This window comes from Sinohyriopsis cumingii, chromosome 9 (assembly GCF_028554795.1).
Source record: "Sinohyriopsis cumingii isolate HCF-2022 chromosome 9, ASM2855479v2, whole genome shotgun sequence".
NCBI classification, from domain to species: Eukaryota; Metazoa; Mollusca; class Bivalvia; order Unionida; family Unionidae; genus Sinohyriopsis; species Sinohyriopsis cumingii.
In genome coordinates, this window is record NC_142969.1 from 52,755,816 (window position 1) to 52,775,551 (window position 19,736).

Below are 19,736 nucleotides of genomic sequence, written 5' to 3' on the forward strand. Positions count from 1 at the left end.
ATTTTTGACACTTAAGTGATGAATATTTGACTATTCATTTGTTTCACCATCAATTGCCTTCATCCCATTACTTATATACATTAAACCTTGTGTCTGGATGCATCTTTAGAAGAATACTTTAATAACAATAGAAGTCATTCATTCTGACATAATTGTAGTAACTGAGTAACTTGTACATATTATTAGATATTTTCTCAATAACCTTTTAATATCGTTGACCCAATTACCTCATTCAATGTTACATTTTGATGTATTAGAAGAGCGACGTAATTATGAAATCATTGTCACTGTGATTTAATTTCCACTATCGAGTGATCTTGTGTTTTCAACTACATGTTAATTAGACATTTAACATCTTGAAACATATGGTGTTATCAAACTTTACAGATGTGTCACAAAAAGAGTAATATCACTATACTAAAAGTTGGTCATTAAGACCGAGTATTCCGTATTTAGTGACTTTTATGTTTGCAGGTATTTGCCACTTTTTATGTAGCCCTATTTTGTTACACGCATACAAGATTTTATGTCGTCACATCTCAAGATTTGTTAATCGTGGATATTAAATGGGCTCCAGGTGGCAAGGAAATTTGTGTTTATAGGTAGATACCATTGCTGTTTAGGAAATTTAGCAAGCAGGTCTTCTGGGTTCTACACATGAGAAGACTTGTAACTAAGATACATTTCAGTGTTAAGACATATATTCTTTTCCTAGTACCTGCAATCGTTCTTCAAAGTTCTTGAGAGCATGGCTGTAATTGAAAATATGCCGGTTAAGCAAAACCTGAACACGCTTCAAATACATGCCTTATCGGTTATATGTAATGATTGATTATATTGTTTTCTTTTTGATGATCCCATTCCAGCTGGTGATCATTTTCATCACAATCAATTATCCATTGCATCAATTACATACAATGTCTTATATTTTGCAAGCGTCGTATCGATGATTAGATTCTTACAAACAAGCAGCCAATCAGAAGATAATAAAACGAACTTACCTATATTTATTCAGTATCACAATTAACATGACTTTTTAAAAACAGTATGATAAATTTATCAGAGTATATGACTTCATTTTTAAATAGAAATAAATTTGTTCATTTTAATACTAGACAAAACACATAACATGTGCCCCAGAAGTAACTTTGGTTTTTGCATATTGTCACTATTTTTTCGATCTTTTTGCTACTGAAGTTTACTGGTTTGTAATTATAATAATATAAAGAGATATGTAAACCATGTTCATGACTAATTGCTAGTTACACATTAGATTTGAAAAATTATAACTTTTTTAATTATTTAACGGAGAAATCATTTGGAGCTCTTTCATGTTTATATGGTCATGGGTTGATGAATGCATGCGTGTGTCTATTATAAAAAATATCATCCTTGTTGCATGTGGATCAATATAGTCGCTAGATCAAGCTGAGGTTAATAATGATTAATGAAACCATTAAAACTGCGCTGTAATTAGGACATTCTCCGTTTGTTATCAAAAATTTTAGTTTTCTGTTTTTATAATTGTAATAGATGTTTCTATTATCTATTGTGTTAAGATTTATATCTAAATAAATTTGTATCCCCAGTTCTCTCAGACAAAAGCTAGCAAATGTCCTGGGATGACATATCGGGTTTCAATATGCTATGTATGCGGAACTATGCAAAATGTGTTTAGCTTCGAATCATGCAGAGAGAGACTATTGTAAATAAACACAATCTGTTATCCCTTATTTACAAGCTTGTTTGGTAATATTTAATGGTGTAGATATGAAACAGTTGCAATACACGAACCAAACCTATCATTACGTATGCAAAAGACTGATCAGAAAGGTAGGATTTCAGATTCAGCTGTCCTATCCACTTTGGACGACTGCCGTGCAGTGTCTTTAGGCAGGGTATGAGCTAATATTCCTCAGCATGATATTCAATTCACATGTTGGTGTACTGTAAAACTCCAAATCAGTCATACATACCCATGTTATTGTTGAGAGGATCGATTTCCACCAGTGAGACATCTTATCACATGAACAGAATAAAAGTACTATTTCTTGTGTACTATAATGAGAAAATCTTTGCTGTTTTCATAACAAATATTGACCCTTTAGTTTCAAAGATATGCGATTTCTTTACCTTGAACCTTTTGTTTGTATACATATTTTACATAATTTTAGCATCTTTAATTTTGGTTTATTCTTACTTATTTCATGTTTGCATTTATTATGAAGGGATTATCTTCCTAAAATTATTTTTGTAATTCTTTGTGTCAATTTTAGAATGTTATTTAGTTTTAGCCACAGTTGTGGAGAGATGGTACCTACCGATGCTTTTGGAGAGATACAATTTGCTGGGTTTGGAGGAAATGCTCCAAAAGTAAGATACATGGCAGTTTCACCTTTTTGCCAGCAAATGTAAGATAATGTCTTGAGTACTTATGTATAAATTTAAATATGTATCTATGTATAAATAAATAAATAAATACACACACATGCATATATATATATATATATATATATATATATATATATATATATATATATATATATATATATATATATATATATGGATTGATAGATAGATAAATATGGAGAGACCATAAAGATGTATTTAATTACAATTCATACCTATCAAAAACTGGCAAAAGCCTATCCGAAATCAGTAGAATATTAGAAATAGTTTACTAACATATATGCTGTTATAATACTAGAAATTAACCCATACAAATAGCTATGAGTATATGTTTTGAGAGATAACCCAGTTTTAGGTTGAATGTATATCGCAGACTTTAAAAGATAGTCAACTTGCAATGTGCTTGACAAAAGAAAAATGCAAGAAGAAAAGACAGGACCAAAACAGTTATAGTTGCAAATTTTTCAGTTTGTCCGTGTCGATGTAGAGACTAAAATGAACACGATGTTGATGCTGATGACGAAAGTGTGGGGAATGCAAAAACCAAACTTGCTAATTTCTGTGACCGGTGGTGCAAAATCCTTCAACCTGTACATGAAGCCTCGCTTACGAGATGTGTTCCGACGTGGTCTTATGAAGGCTGCACATGGTACAGGTCAGGGTTAAACCTCTATGAATGCAAAGTTCATGTTCTTGCTTTTGGCCCATGTGAGTTTGCTCCTATTGGGCTGTACCTATGTATAGCACATTATCACACCTTTATTATCATAATCACTGTATTTGGTTTCATTGTCTCACCTAAGCGGCATGGGTTAGAATATTAAAATCTACCAGTATGTTCTGGTTATGATCAGGGTACAAATAATATAATAGAATCTCAGTTCAGGGGCTTATACATTTTTGGCCTTCTACAGGGTTTCTTGAAGAAAAATAATGGCTCGTTGAGTCTATGATTTTTTTATCGTGGTGAAAGCCCCTAGATTGATTAAATATATTTTGTTTGAAGTTAATACAAAATAGAATATTATATTATGTTTCATTAGATAACCAAATCGGCTTATTGTTCTTGCTTGCTTTACTGTGCTGCTTAGCGTTAAGATGACATTAAGCGTGGTCATATTAGCATTTTATAAATTAGTCTCTTGAAGGCTCAGGAGAATGGACAGAAGACAAAGAATCAAGAAAGCAATGGCTGGAAATCCATGAGGTTTATTTGTCACATAGGAGACAATAACCAAATGTTGAGGAGATAGGTGGTTGTGAAATGAAACAAAGAGACCAACGCATGACTTGTTGGGCCTTTATAATGGCTTCGCTGCTTAAGCAAGTTCGTATATTGGAATTTGTCTAACATGTTATTTTCAGGACGAACGTTATATATATATATATATATATATATATATATATATATATATATATATATATATATATATATATATATATATGGTCATAATTTTCAGTGTTTCTGCATGATTTTACCTACCTTGAGTTTGTCTGGATGTTAGGTCAGGAACAGTAGAACCAGATCAACCTTGTCCTTCTCTATGTATTTTAATATGACAATGTGGTTTGTTTATGTAACCCTTTGTTCCTTCCGTTATGAGGTCTTTGTCATAACTTTGGTTCATCAACTGTTCAGATAACTCTACAGATCTCTTTTAGAATGTTTCATCACTGGAGAAGATTGTGTAATCAACAGTGCCTGGTCATATGGGATGTTCCTGATGCAATGTTTTGGATGACAACTGGGTGGGAAATTATACAGGTGTTTGTCGGTTGGTTTTTACTAGATGTCTACATGGAATTCGTTTTCTGCCAGTCTGGTTGTTGTGTCCAGGACAACTGGTTTCATTTGGAGACTGCTGTTGTAAATTTTACTGAAGATGAAAGTTGCTTGCTTTTGATATGAATTCATTCAGATTTTCTCTTAAATGTTGCCACTTCATTTCTATATCTTCGATAAAGCGTACCCGCTGGTATCGTGTAAGTTCAAAATTTAATACTTCAGTCTTCCCATAAATTATTGACATACGAGGGGCACTTGTTATAACCATTGCAGTTCCATTAATTTGCAGGTTTTTTACTTCATTGAATACAAAATTATTTAGTTTTAGTACAAGCTCCAGAAGTTTCAGTATGTAGGGAGTTGGCTGATTGTCTAAAGTTTACATTGCTTCCTTGAATGCTTTTGTCCCATCACTATGCAGCATATTAGTATATCGAGATGTAATGCTTGAGGGAACAAGCATTGTATCTGACAGTAATGGTTTACTTGCTTTGCTTTTCATGGTGTTATTTGTCAATCATGAAAATAGGATATTAAATCGTGGACACTTGGTCTCATGAAAGTATCCAAATATTATAATATTCTTTTTGTGGGATGTTTATAACCAGAGATTATAGGTCTGGAAGGGTTTCCTTTCTTGTAGCTTTATAAGGTAGGAGATAAAATCTACCTGCTCTACGATTTTCTTGGTTAATGTACTCTTTAGTTTTTTGGTCTATGTTTCCAATTTGATAGCCTCATCAATAATATTTGTAAAGATTTTTGCATAGTCCAATGTTGTCTCTTTGTTTAGTTTCTTTGCAGAGCATTGTTGTCTATATGCTTGATTTATATGATCTTCACTGTTCATAACAATTATGGCTGATCCCTTATCTACTGGTTTGATTATGATGTCTGTTCTGAATGGAGGTGATATTTCTCTACTTTTGTAAGTTTAATTTTCTGCTGGTATGGTTGATATGCTTGGAAGTGTTGTTTTCAAATGAATTGATAAAGTCTTCAACAGTTTTAATGTCTAAACTGTCCGTTATCTATTTGTCAATTACATATACTAAAGTAGAAGATGTTGACTAATCGTGTCTATACTTTTACTTGCGTAATACACTGAGTTTTCTCTCCAATAATGTCAATTACCAATTTGTTAATTTCATATAATACAATAACACAAGTTGAGCATTCTTGTCTGGAATTGTACGCATGCCTGTGCATTGTTTAGGATATAAACGGGACATAACACAGTTATGATATTATATTTTATCAGGTGCCTGGATTTTAACTGGAGGTACATATGCAGGTGTAATGAAACATGTTGGAGAGGCAGTAAAAGAGTATGGCTTGGCCTCTTCAAGTCCGAAATCTGTTGTGGCTATAGGTATAGCCGCATGGGGAATCATTCAGAACAGAAGTTCCCTGGTGCGACAGCAGGTAAGGTGATTTTTGGAAGCAGCAGCTACTCTTCTGGATAATGTCGAATATGTATAATTATGTTCATGCATATTAGTGTGATATCTTAGTATGTTTTAGAATGTACATATGCTCGTTGTTGTAGTTACGTTTTCGTCAGAAATCAGCTAGCTTTATTGTTCGAATTATCCAAAGTAAAATATCTTATCCTCAGTGCTACTGGCAATATATAACATCAATTGTATTAACACATGCATAGGGTCGAGCTACAGCTTCACTGTGGAGGATTTAATACAAATCCAGTTGTAGGGTATTCATTTTTATTACATATAATCAGGATAATATTAATTTAAATCTCAGATTATTTCCAAATTAATTACGTAATATATTGGCGTAATGAGTCTAAACTTTCTCAAGTTATTTTTTATACACAATAACATGGTTAAGATATTTCGATTACAACACTTTAGAAAACTTATTCTATTGCCCAGATATAACACTGGTTTCGAGAAAAGTCACCTGCTACTTGAAACAAACCACCCCGGTTTCTGATCTCGTGCACAATATCTACCAGCACTTCAAGAGAATTCTGCCACCAAACAAATACTACTAATGACTGGTAGACATATCTGTATTTTCCTAAACATTTATTTAATTTTGTTACAATTTATTTGCCTGGGAACACCTGCTGTTAGGTTCATCTCCAACAGACAAAATCACGGCCTGGGCATCAGTTGTGTAGACCAACACAGAATGCCGGTCATTCTAGTTTAACTCAAACTCAAACATAGAACTGGAATGAGCAAATTTGAATGCCATAGAGATTGATAATTCTGGGACTTAAAATTGGGACATCTTAATCTTTAAACCATACATCGAATCAGTAAGCTGTGCTGCCTTCATGAAATAATTTTATTTATCGTTGTGGCCTACACATTTTAATTGATTGCATGCTTGGTACAAATCTAAAATTTAAGACCCAAAGAACGATGATCTCTTTCCTTGTCGAAACACCAAAGGACTTTTAGTTTTCTTGACTATTAAGAGCATACCTAGATTTATAAAACAATAGTTGGCTGTCATTCTGCTCTCATCACTGTGGGAAACACTGTTAATGTGGATGTAAATACTAAAGTTTTATTTAAATCATTTTTAAATAAGATCATGAAATACAGATACTTTCAGATAGTAATGCAGAAATGGGACATCATTTTATAATATTTGACATTCTATTTCTTATAGGGGTCCTGGCCAGCAGATTATGATGTTGAGGAGAATATGAATCAGAATGAATGTTTCCTGGACCCAAATCACAGCCACTTTATCTTAGTTGATGATGGGACTGAGCACAAATTTGCAACTGAGATCAATTTCAGGGCTGAACTGGAAAGAGAAATATCCAAAATGCAAACAGATGAAATAGAAATAGACAAACAAGATGGTAAAGTAGTATAGTTTCGGAATTCATATTTCTCAGCTTGATACATTCCCCGATAACATTAACATTAGGAATGAAAGGCTGCTACCTTCCAAATCCATTGTTATTAAAATGACTAAGCTCTCAATTCTGTCTATATCAGTCTGTATCATGTATAAAAATGATAGTAGCTCCTGCCCATTACCTTCCCTTGCTGCCCCCAGGAGTTGCTAGGTTTTACGCTTTACTTACCTACTGGAAACCATCTAATTGTTCTTTCATCACACTGGTATATTTTCAGTTTCTTCAAAAGGATTTCATGATCCACCATGTCAAAAGCTTTCCTGAAATCTACAAATACAGATCCTATTATTCTAACTTGGTCAAGTGCTTGAAGCCATTTATCAGTTAGGGAGATCAAGGCATCTCACAGGAATGTTTCTGTCTAAAGCCTGATTGATTAGGGTGTAACAGCAAGTGTTTGGTTAAATATGACATGAATGAGTCATGGACATGTTTTTCAATCAATTTTGACAAGTTTGGTAGTATTGAGATTGGTCGATAGTTATCAGCATCATCCTTAGTACCAGATTTGTGAATAGGAGTTTTGCAGTTTTCCGTATTTTGGGGACAGATGAGGTTGCAATACTTAAATTAATTATGAATGTTATGTTATCTACAATAGCAGAGGCAGAAGATTTAATGAGTCATGGACCAATCTGATCAAGTATTGTAGCTTTCTTGGTATCAAGATCACTGAGACACTTTTTTAACAAAGTTTTTTTATACTGGTGTGATAGAGAAACATACCTCCTTAGAGATTTTGCTGCTGCAGAATTTTTTCAGTTCATTAAAGTTGTTTTCTAGCAGTGGTTCTTTTAACTTTGTGGTAATGTTGGTGAAAAAATCATCGAAAACATTTGCAATGCCAGTGTCATCAGCGGCTATGGTGTCATTTACCAGAAGTGAGTGAATTTTATTTGTCTGTTTTTTGTGCGTTCCTCCAGTGAGTTCATTGAAGACTTTCCAAATGGAGTTTGTTTTGATTTTTTTGTTTTCAAGCAATGATTGATAATAAGTTTTTTTAGCTTTTTTAATCATACTTGTTATTTTATTTCTCCATACTTTATATTGTGGCTTCTCATAGCCTTGAATTGGTTTCATGTTTTCATAGCATCTAGGATTTCATTAGTAAGCCAATTAGGTTGAATTTCAGTCTTAACTTGATGTACTTTCAGTGGTGCATGCTTAGATACTACATCCATGAATAAGTCAGTCCACACCTTCATGGCTTCATCTATGTCATCCAGATTTCGGATCATATTCCATGGAACTTTATATAGGTCATTGAGAAATTGGTCTTCATTAAAAGTTTTGAACGATCTATAAGTGATCATGTTGTGTCTATTTTTCTTATTTGTCTTGCATTTAATCTTTCTTGTCAAAAAAAGTAGGATAGTGGTCACTAAGACCAACATTCGGTACATTAACACAAGCCACATTGTCTGGTAGGATGGTATAAATATGATCAATAAGAGCGCTCGATTTTTTTGTTACCCTTGTGGGCTCATTTGCCAGCTGGTCTAGGCCTAATGGTTCAGTAAATTCCATCCAGTTGTTCCTTATTTGAGTATTGAGAAGGTCCTTATTTATATCCCCCAGTATATATGTTTCTTTCTCCTGTGCTAGAACATTTCCCATTTGTTTCAAAAGGTTATCATTCCAAATTGCTTTGGAGGAAGGTGGCCTATAAATGAAACCAACTAGGAATGATTCTGCATTATTTTGAAAAATTTCCACCCAGATACTCTCAATTTCATGTAACTGCAAGTCATGTCGCCTTACTACATTTACAACTTCCCTAATGTATACAACAAGACCCCCCTGCTGTCTCTCTGTCCCTACATAATGGTTTATTGTAGCCTTGACAGTGAAACAGATCATCATTGAGGTTAGCATTTAATTTGGTTTCAGTGAGTCTTAAAACATGTATATTATTTTCCTTGGAAGACAACATTAACTTAATCTGGTCTATTTTTCCCACTATACCTTGTACATTTAAGTGACCTATGTTAAAACCTTTTGTATTTAGTTTTATATCAATTATATGTATGTCATCATGCAATGGAGTGCTCAATGAGATTGTCTCCATAGTACTTTTATCATTCTTACATACTATTTCTGTATTTAAATGTTCATATATATTAACATCTTTAAAGTCACATATAAACCATGAAAATCCATTTACGTTTGCATCTACAATAGTGTCCATTGAATAGTTAGAGTCAAGAGTCTCACTAGGTATATTTAGATTTGTTGTAAATGAAGCATTGGCATTCTCCTATTTGCCAGCTTCCTAATATGTATAATACATTGACAGTCAACGTCTTTGTTTGTGTCTATATTTATAGCATCTGAAGCACTCAATCTGTTTGCCGTGATGGCATACCTGTGTCATGTGCCCAGTTTCTCCATAGTAGAGTCTGACAGTACTCTTCATTATATTGCCTGAAAATGGGTGCATACATATCAATATTTCTCAGTAGTTGAGAGGTTCCATTTCTGCTTAAATGAATGTTGTCTTGGTGGTAGAGACTAAGGTTGACATAATGGTTCTGAAGAAAGAAAAATGTGTTCTGTGGAATGTACTGCAGGTTGAAGTCTTCACATAGGTCAGTTATAAGATCATTGATTTCTTTGGCCTTGGTGTCCACACTAGGAGTCATATATATAAACTCTTAAACAGTGAACATTGTCAGTATAATGTGAATTTCATACATATTTATAAGTGTTTAAGTTAAACATTATCAATTCTGACTATGAGTTTTGTGTTATAAACCTTGCAATGTTTGTTTTAGGTTTTAATGGTTGGTCAAAACTTACCCCTGTCCAAAATGTTCAATTGATTTTGAAGTTATGATTCATATAAAGGATGCCTGATCGTAAAGGCAGCCTCTAAAAACCTCTACAAATCTGACTCCTGTCATCAAAGAACAATATATTTTGGTCCTCTAATTCCCAGTTTATATAATTGAAAAGTGTAGTTCCCTAATTCAAACTCTACAGTCCTGAAACATGCCATACAAGGACACAAGGATTTGGTCCCTTAACTACCAAATATCATTTTCCTTCCCTTTTTGAGATCCATAATCTTAAGGCCAGTTGAAAAATTTCAAAAATGTTTTGTTCCTTATGTTCCTTATCATTGTTTCAAGGTCATTGTCTGTCAATAGAAACCTGATACGTGCGTGTAAGGTTCAACACATTCCTCTAAAAGACTGATCTGCCCACAAAGGAGAAAATTTAGTTTCTTAAATGTTACTTCCATATTCAAACTTTACAGACTTGCAGCTGGTTCGTAAAGGACTACTAAAATTTTTTATCTGCTAAACCCATTACTTACTGTTGCTTCCGTATTCAACCATTATAAACCTAATGCATGTTAAGTCTCTGGTAAGGTTGGAATTAAAGGTTTTGATTTAAATAAAGTTCTAGAGCCCCTTGATATATTCTCAGCATACAGGGAATGAAAAATAATGAAGTTAAGACAATACATTCAATCACTTATTTGTTTGTCACTTTAACATTCGTATACCATTGTGTTAACGTATTGGTTCAAGTAGTCTCGGTTGCTTATATTTCATGAATCCCATTATGGGTTATCTATACTTTTGATGAATCATAATAAGATTAAGACAATTCATTATTTGATAGGCATGCTTATGCCTTTGACATTTGGGTCAATTTTATAGTCATATAAAACCTTTTAATACTCTTGTTTTGATTTGCGGACATCACCAAATCACCTTGACGGAATATTACACACTTCGTATAGATCATTATGAAGCTAAGAGGATTCATTTCACAAGATATGCTCTTGTTTCTTTTACAATGTGTTCAATGATTGACATTGTTTATGCATGAAATAAATTATTATGAAATCAAAACAATATGCCCTGTTACATCTGTGCTCTCCTCTATAGACTTTGTGATTAGGGTCACATATTTTAGAATAATGATTTCATCGTGGGTTTGACATAACACCTCTCTATAAAGGGCAGATAGTTTTCATCTCTTGAGTCCATCTTGTTAATTTTATTGCCTATTCAGACTCTGTATAAACGATACATGTCTGCCAAATACTAAGTTCTTGGTTCCGTAAGTCCTTTCACTTAGTACTTTCCCCATTCATCCCCTACAAATATGAAATCTGTCAAGAAATGATGACAATTTTCCCCTCAGTTTTTTTTCTTAATTTCTTGTATGTTTTTTATTTTTATAAGCATTATATGTCCACAAGCACAAACGTTTCTTGTCCCCTGTGTACCATCTCCTAATATCACTTCCTTATGTTACCTGTGTAAAACTGACACTTGTTTTCAAAAGATAAATTTATTTTGTCCTTAAAGATTCTTTTCCAAAATTGCACTTCCCTATATAATCTATATAAACCTGATACCTGTCTATTAAGGATAAAAGTTATTAGTCCTTTCAGTTCAATTTCATAATTCCAATTCCCGTTTAACCTATTTAGATGTGACATCTTAAAAATAACAAAGGCCTGGGACCTTTAAGGCCAACTTTGTAATGTCAATTTCCAATTTAACATATATATTCATAAAACCTGTTCATGGAGAAAATCTTTTGATCTTTTAAGTGACAGTTTATATTTAATGTTCACCCTTGAAAATCTGACACCTGTCCACACAGGACAAAAGGTTTTTGTCTCTTAAGATTTTTATTATATGTTCTCTCAACGTTGCTACCTTTCTGAACATAGCAGATAACACATGCTTTTGATTCCTAAAGTCCTTTTTTCTGAATTTCACTTATAGTTAAACAGATATCAGTGAACAGAAGTGAAAATAGTTTGACCTCTGGATCTTTTTATTAATACTGACTTTTATATTCAAACTGTACAAAAATTACCAGTGTCAAAGAAGAATAAAAGTTGTTGGCTTTTTGAAATTTATTTCCTAAACTTCATTTCTGTTTCTTCTTCATCATCTACAAAAATAACACTCAGCAGAGGATGAATAAGTAGATCTTTGAGTCCCTTTCCTCTTAATTTCACTTCCATGTTCAGCTTATACAAACGCAAAACTTGTCGAAAAGTTTTTAATTCATTAAATCAAATTTCTTAATGTTGGTTCATGTTGGGCATGTATCAAGCTGACATCTACAGAACGCGACCAATCTTCTTTGTCCACTAATAAACGTTTCTTAGTTTCATTGTTGTATTCAGCATATAGAAACCCATACCTGTCCACAAATGAAAACAAATGCTTATAATTTAAGTCTAATTTTTCAATTTCATTTCCCAAATAAACCTCTATAGCCTTGTCACAAAGGACAAAAATTCCATTTTATAATGTCATCTCTCTTTTGAATTACCTAGGACATTTGTAAAAGTAATTACCTAGGATGTTTGCCAAAGAGGGAAAGTATTTAGTCACATAAGTCTCTCTTCTTAATTGACTCCAATGTTTAACCTTTCTAAATGTAACACCTGTCCAAAAAAGACAACATTTTTGGTCCTCAAGTCCCCTCCATAAATTATTTACCTTTCAATTTCTATATATCAGACACCTTTTGACACAGCACATAACAAGGCTTGTTTGTTTTTCTTATCCTTAGTCAACTTCTTTAAAACTGACACCTGACTAATGATGAAAGATTTTGCCTCCTTTCATCCCTATTTAATAAGATCTAATTTTATAAAGATCACACTTTTCCACAAAGGATACATGTCTTTTTTCCCTTGACACCATTTCAAAATGTTGCTTCGATATTCGACTATATGCACATGTTCCCTGTCCACTTTACTTATTAAACCTAGATAAACCTGTCAGCTGTCCATATATCACAAAACAGTATTTGCTCCGTGAGTCAAAGTTTCAATATCACTGCCATATTTAAGCCCTATAAACATAATGCGTGTGCGCAAAGAGTATAAATCACCAATTCCCAAATCAACCTGACATTTGTCATGGAATCTTTTGGTCCTTTAAGTAAGTTTTCTAATGTATATTTCATTTTAAGCCTTATGGGTGTGTCCACAATCGACAAAGGACTTGATCCCCTTAAGCTTCTTCTTAAGTTTTCACCACCACTCCAGAACCCCTATAAACTTGACATTATTTAACAAAAGACAAAAAGTTTTGGTCCCGTAAGTCACTACTCTTAAGTTCAAATTGTTTTATTCCGGACATCAGTCGTTTACAAACCAAAGGTTTCGACCCATGGGTCCCTTTAATTATTTTGACTGCCATATTTAGACCACATACATCTGACTGACCTGTCCTAAAAAGCACACATTTTGGTCCCTTAAAAGTGTCTTTTCTTAACTTAACTACCATTATAAACCTACATAAACATAATACGTTTCTGGAAAGGACAAAGTCTTTAGGTTCCTCTAGTCCTTCTGCTTAATTTCATTGCACCATTTTCAACCTTTGCAACCATGAAACATGCCCAATAAATACAAACTTAATAGCCCTGTAAGTCCTATCATTTAAATTATTTTTAACATTTTAAAATATTTCTTTTTGTCGCTTAAGCACCATTCCAAAGTTTGCTTACATGTTTGATGCCTTTAAACCTGATATATGTCTACATCACTTTTCAGCCGCAATACAACTGACACAAGTCCAGGTAGGAAACACGCTACACGTGTAAGGCTGTTCAGTTTCACCTTTATATTAAAACCCAATAAACATGACACCTGTTCACAAAGTAAATATGTTGTTGGTCCCATAAATCGTTGTAATATTACTTTCCAAATCAACCTGCATACATATGACAGTTGTTTGAGAGGGAGAAAATCATTTGGAATGTTATGTCACTTTTCTAATCTATATTCCATTTTCAGTCATATAAATCTAACATCTGTCCATACAGGTCTTCTATCTTTAAATCCCCTTCTTCCCATTTCAATCTCTCTAAACCTCATACATTTTAATAAAGGATAGAGGATTGTGGTACCTAAAGTAACATTCTTAATTTCACTTCCATATTCAAGCTTTGTATAGCTGATATCAGTCCACGGACAAAAAAAAGGTTTCAATCATTGGGACGCTTTAATTAATTTTACTTCTGTTTCCGAAATGTATATCTCTAACTACTTTTTGAAATGGACAATAGGTATTTGGTCATTCATAGGTCTTTGTTTATTGTTTTGCTACCATATTCATCATGCATAAACATAATACAAGGACAAAGTCCTTAGCTTCATTGAGACCATCATCTTTAGGTAACTGCCACAATATGTAAACCTTGTTAACATGACACCTGTTCTCTAAATAAAGTGTTATTTTTCCTTTATATCTTTTCTCTTAACTTTCTTACTTACTTATAAACCTGGCACCTGTTGCCAACTGATGAAAGTCTAGGATTTCTTACATCCATATTATTAATCTCAGTTCAATTTGAACTTTTTAAACGAAGCACCTGTCCATATCGGACGAATGATTTCGTTTATCATTTTGAAGCTGTATAAGACTCATTTACGGCCTCACAAGTCATATTTCTTAATATCCCCATCCAATCCAACCATTGCTAACAATGATGGACAAAAGAGTTTGATTCCATGGGACCCTTTTTTATTTTCACATCCGTTTTCATCATGCATGAACCTGACATCTGTTTATGAAGGAAAAAATGCTTTTGTTCCATTAGGTCACCTTTCTAAAGTTTCTTTTTTCATTTCTCCTACTTTAAGTATGTTACCTTTCAACAATATCCAAACATTTGTGGTCATTTAAATTAGATGTCTGAATTTCACTTCAATGCACCACCTTCCTAAACCTGACGCCTGTCAATCAAGGATAAGTGTTGTTTTTTAAGTGCTTTTTTGAAATTTTACTTCACTTTTCAACATTTATAAACCTGTCAACTTAAGGTGAATGAAGTTAAAGTTTAGTCCATTCAATCATGTTTTTGAACTTGACACCCCTATTCAGCCTGCATGTATGTGACACCAGCAGAGACAGTACAAAATATTTTAGTTCGTTAAATCCAATTTTTTAATTTAACTCCACTAGTGAACCTCCTTAATTCTGACACCTACCAATAAATGACAAAAGGTTTTGGTTTCTTTGGTCCTTTTACTAAATACACTTCAAAATTCAAACTTCTATAAGCTTGAGAGGGAAATGTTTTTTGGTCCCTTAAGTCCATTTTCTTAATTACACTTCTCTTTGCAACCATCTCTAAACCTCACATTTGTCAACAAAAGACAAAAACTTTTGGTCTATTATGTGTGTCATCCATTGATACGTTTCACTGTATTGGAACTGAACAAAGCATGTTTTTAAGATTGAATAGTAACAACAATATCCATTTTTCAGCAAAAGGTATCTTCTAAATTGTATGTTGTATATATTTTCCATTTACTGTCCATTTCAGATGCCGTGTCAGTGCCTATAGTAATGCTGGTCCTAGAAGGAGGACCAGGTACATTGAAGACAGTTCAGAAGGCTCTCTTGCAAAATACACCAGCTGTCATAGTCAAGGTATACAGAAAACTGCACTCTTTACATATGATATTTAATACTTATTAACCCTTGCACCGTGCTCAGTAAGGACTGGTTTTATATCATTGTTGATATTATACTAAATATAAAATATTTTCATGTTGACCTAGTCCAGTTTAATATATATCACAGATGTGATTCAAAGGTAAATAAACAACACCTATTACACATAGTATTCACCCTTTTTCCGTTAGCTGGTATGTATGTATGTATGTATGTATGTATGTATGTATGTATGCATGTATGTATGTATGTATGTATGTATGTATGTATGTATGTATGTATGTATGTATGTATGTATGTATGTATGTGTGTGTGTATGTATGTATGTATGTATGTATGTATGTATGCATGTATGTGTGATGCATGTATGTATGTATGTACGTATGAGGGGCGTATGGGGTGTCCAGGGAGGGGTAGCACCCCTGGTTGGGGGAAGCAGTCGTACTCTTTCAGGGGTAGCTCACCCACCTTAGGTCCCCACTTGGCACTCAGCTCTCACCTGTGGCTCCAAAAAGCTGTGGCATGCGCAGCTGCTACATCCCGTAAAACAGCAACGACTGGCCGGCTAAACCAGGCTAAGGGTAGCCGACAGGTCTCACACCCTCGGTGAGTTAGGCTTTGTCTACCTGGATTCGACAGCCTGCATGGAGGAACCACCAGATGGTCAATGAGCAGAACGGCGATTCCCAGCAAAGCTCTGTGGAGCACTAAGAGCTCAGTGACACACGTAGGATGTCCTGGGAATCCACTGCACTCAACTTTGTCTCTGGCCATCTTGACTTTGTCATGCTGCTGAACACAGATGGTTTTGGGTGAGAGAGTGAGGTCAATGAACTACACAACTCTTCCTCACTTAAAACAAAGTCACTGCGCAAGTCACTCTTGTCATCCACCCATCCCATTTCATCACCCACTAAAGTCCTGTGGTGACAGGAAGAGAGGAAGTGGCAGGTGTGGGTACACTGGCAACCGTATCCGCAAACCTGCATGCAAGTGGCTCAGGCCATTAGGGTCATTCGCCACTGACATGGAGCAGCATTGAATTTGGCAGCCCCCTGAGCAACTGAGCAGCCCTCTTCATGAATGCACTGCTCACCTCATTGGTATGAGTAAGGGGCTAGAAAGCGTGCCCTAAACATTGCCTGCTCTAACCTGCGTAGCCAGCATACCGTGGCTGGTGGGGACCCTACTCCAGCGGTCAAAATACAAAAAGGAAAATGAGGAATGTCCTCTCACACTTTGCACATGGAATGTTCACACCTAACTAGACAGAGATGATGCGGAAAGACCCCAGAGCAGAACCGCCCTAATAGGAAAGGAACTTGCCAGATACAACGTGGACAATGCTGCCTTGAGCCAGACCCGGTTTGCAGGAGAAGGCAAACTCTTTTGGGGCTGCCGAGGAATTGAAGAGTGCCGCGAAGCTGGTGTCAGATTTGCAGTGAATACAGCACTGAGTGGCAAATTGGCTGAACCTCCCAAGGGAGTAAACCATGAAACTTCCCCTACTGTCTGGAAGAAAGCACCTTACCATCATCAGTTGCTATACTCAACCTTGACCAACCCGAATGCAGTGAAGGTCAAATTCTATGAGGATCTTCAATCCATCATTGTTGACATTCCAATGGCTGATAAGCTCGTCTTTCTTGGCGACATCAATGCAAGAGTAGGCTGTGTTCTCGTTGCCTGGGATGGAGTGCTAGGAAATTATGGAGTGTGTCACTGTAACAGCAATGGTCTCCTTTTGCTCCAGACTTGTGCAGAGCTTGAACTGCTGATCACCAATACAGTGCACGTGACCAAGTCCTTATGCGTCGCCGACTGCTGGAGAGAGCTCCGCCTCATCATCACCTAGCTCAACATCCACATTCAGCCCAAAAGACGCCCACAGGGAAAGAAGGCTCCTAAACGACTAAACATCATCAAGCTGTACCATACAGTCTCTCATGGATGCCATGGAAGAACATCTGGACAATCAGAATGTGGAGAATGACTGGGCGGCATTCAGAGAGCTGGTCTAAGATCCTCAACCAGAAAGCACCAAGACTGATTTGATGAGAACTGCAATGAGATCAAGCACTTGCTGGATGAGAAATGCCACCTCCACCAAACCTACCTCAACAACCCTAAGACCACCTCCAGGAAAGATGCATACAGCAATATACGCATAACTGTCCAGCAGAAACTTCAACAGCTGTGAGACACATGGCTGAGCAACAAAGCTGATGAGATCCAGGCATGACATGAAGAACTTCTACAACACCCTGAAATAAGCGTATGGACCTACATTCTCAGGATCATCTCCCCTTCTCAGCGCAAACAGGAACACACTCATTACGGGCAAGAAGATGATTCTTCAACATTGGGCTGAACACTTTGACAGCATCCTGAATCCCCCTACATCCATCAGCGATGAAGCCATCAGTTGTCTCACCCAGGAACCCATCAACGAAGCACTGGATGACCCCCAACTGAAAGCAATACATCTGCTCTCCGGTGGCAAAGCCCCTGGTTCAGACTCCAGCCCAGCTGAAGTCTACAAGGAAGGGCTCCACCAATTGTGTTTACTGATGTGGCAGCAGGAGATGATCACTCAGTAATTCAAAGACGCTTCCATAGTCCACCTGTATAAGTGCAAGGGGAACTGCCAGGAATGTGACAATCACCAGGGTATATCCGTGCTCTCAATCGATGGAAAGATGCTCACCAGAATCCTACTGAACTGCCTCACTACGCACCTTGACCAGCGACTCCTGCCAAAAAGCCAGTGTGGATTCCGAAAAGAACGTGGAACCATCAACCTGGTGTTTGCTGCGAGGCAGCTACAAGAGAAATATCAAGAACAAAATGCCGACCTCTTCTCCATCTACGTGGACTTGACAGAGGCCTTTGATACGGTCAGCAGAGAAGTCTTGTGGAAGGTAATGGCCAAGTATGGATGTCCAAGAAAATTTATATCCATGGTGCAGCATTTCTATGATGGCATGCAGGCACAAGTCCAGGATAATGGAGAGACATCTGAGACATTCCAAGTAACCAATGGTGTCAAGCAGGGTTGTGTTCTGGCACCGACACTGTTCAGTCTATTGTTCTCCACTATGAGACAGAGATGTTGGAGTCGGATTCAGGTAGCGTACAGATGGAAAACTGTTCAACTCCAGGAGGCTTCAATCGAAACCCAAGGCTACGACAGACACCATCAGGTAATTCTTATTTGCTGATGACTGCACCCTCAACGCTGACTCTGAAGCTGACATGCAATGCAGCGTTGACAAGTTCTCCAGCTCCTGCACAAGCTTCAGTCTCACCATCAGTACCAAGAAGACTGAAGTCCTGCATCAGCAAGCACCTGGAAAACCCTATGTTGAACCCAACGTCACCATCAACGGCCAAAAACTCAACTTAGTGAACCACTTCACCTACCTTGTCAACACACTGTCACAGAGCGTCACTATTGAAGACGAATTGAACCTCCGTATTGCCAGAGCCAGCTCAACTTTCAGCAAACTGAATGTCAACATCTGGAATAAAAGAGGCATCAGCATCCAGACCAAACTAAAGGTCTACAGAGCAGTTGTGCTCCCCACACTACTTTACACATGCAAAACGTGGAAGGTGTACCAATGCCAGGCCAGGAAGCTGAACCACTTTCACACAACAAGTCTCAGGAAAATCCTCAACATCTAGTGGCAGCACAAGGTTCCAGACACTGAGGTACTTGCCTAATCAGGTCTACCCAGCATACACACCATCCTGATGCAGTCCCAGTTATGCTGGGTGGGACATCGGTGCGTGCTTGCCAGACCACCGGCTGCCTAAGAGACTCTTTTATGGCGAGCTACAGAAAGGACAGCAATCCCACGGAGGTCAGAAGAAACGCTTCAAAGACAATCTGAAAGCTGCATTGAAAGCCTTTAACATAAACCCTGCTTCATGGCAGCAAACAACAAGCGATCAAGTCACTTGGCATTCCTCCATTAACAAAGGCTCTAAGTTGTGCGAATCTAGCAGGACATCAGCTGCAGAGCTGAAGAGGCAAGCCAGAAAAGCACGTGCCATCAACCCTCCTGGAGATGTCCCACTCATCCCTTGTCCCTTATGCAAATGAACATTCCATGCAAGGATTGGCCTCATCAGCCATCTGCGCACGCACAGAACCTGCCCCTCCAATCCTCAGATGACT

The 19,736-nt window shown here is 36.4% G+C and overlaps 1 pseudogene; it reads left to right on the plus strand.

Moving 5' to 3' along the window:
* The window catches only part of LOC149791817 (transient receptor potential cation channel subfamily M member-like 2), an 82,398-nt pseudogene that overhangs the window by 4,824 nt on the left and 57,838 nt on the right, over positions 1–19,736 (plus strand).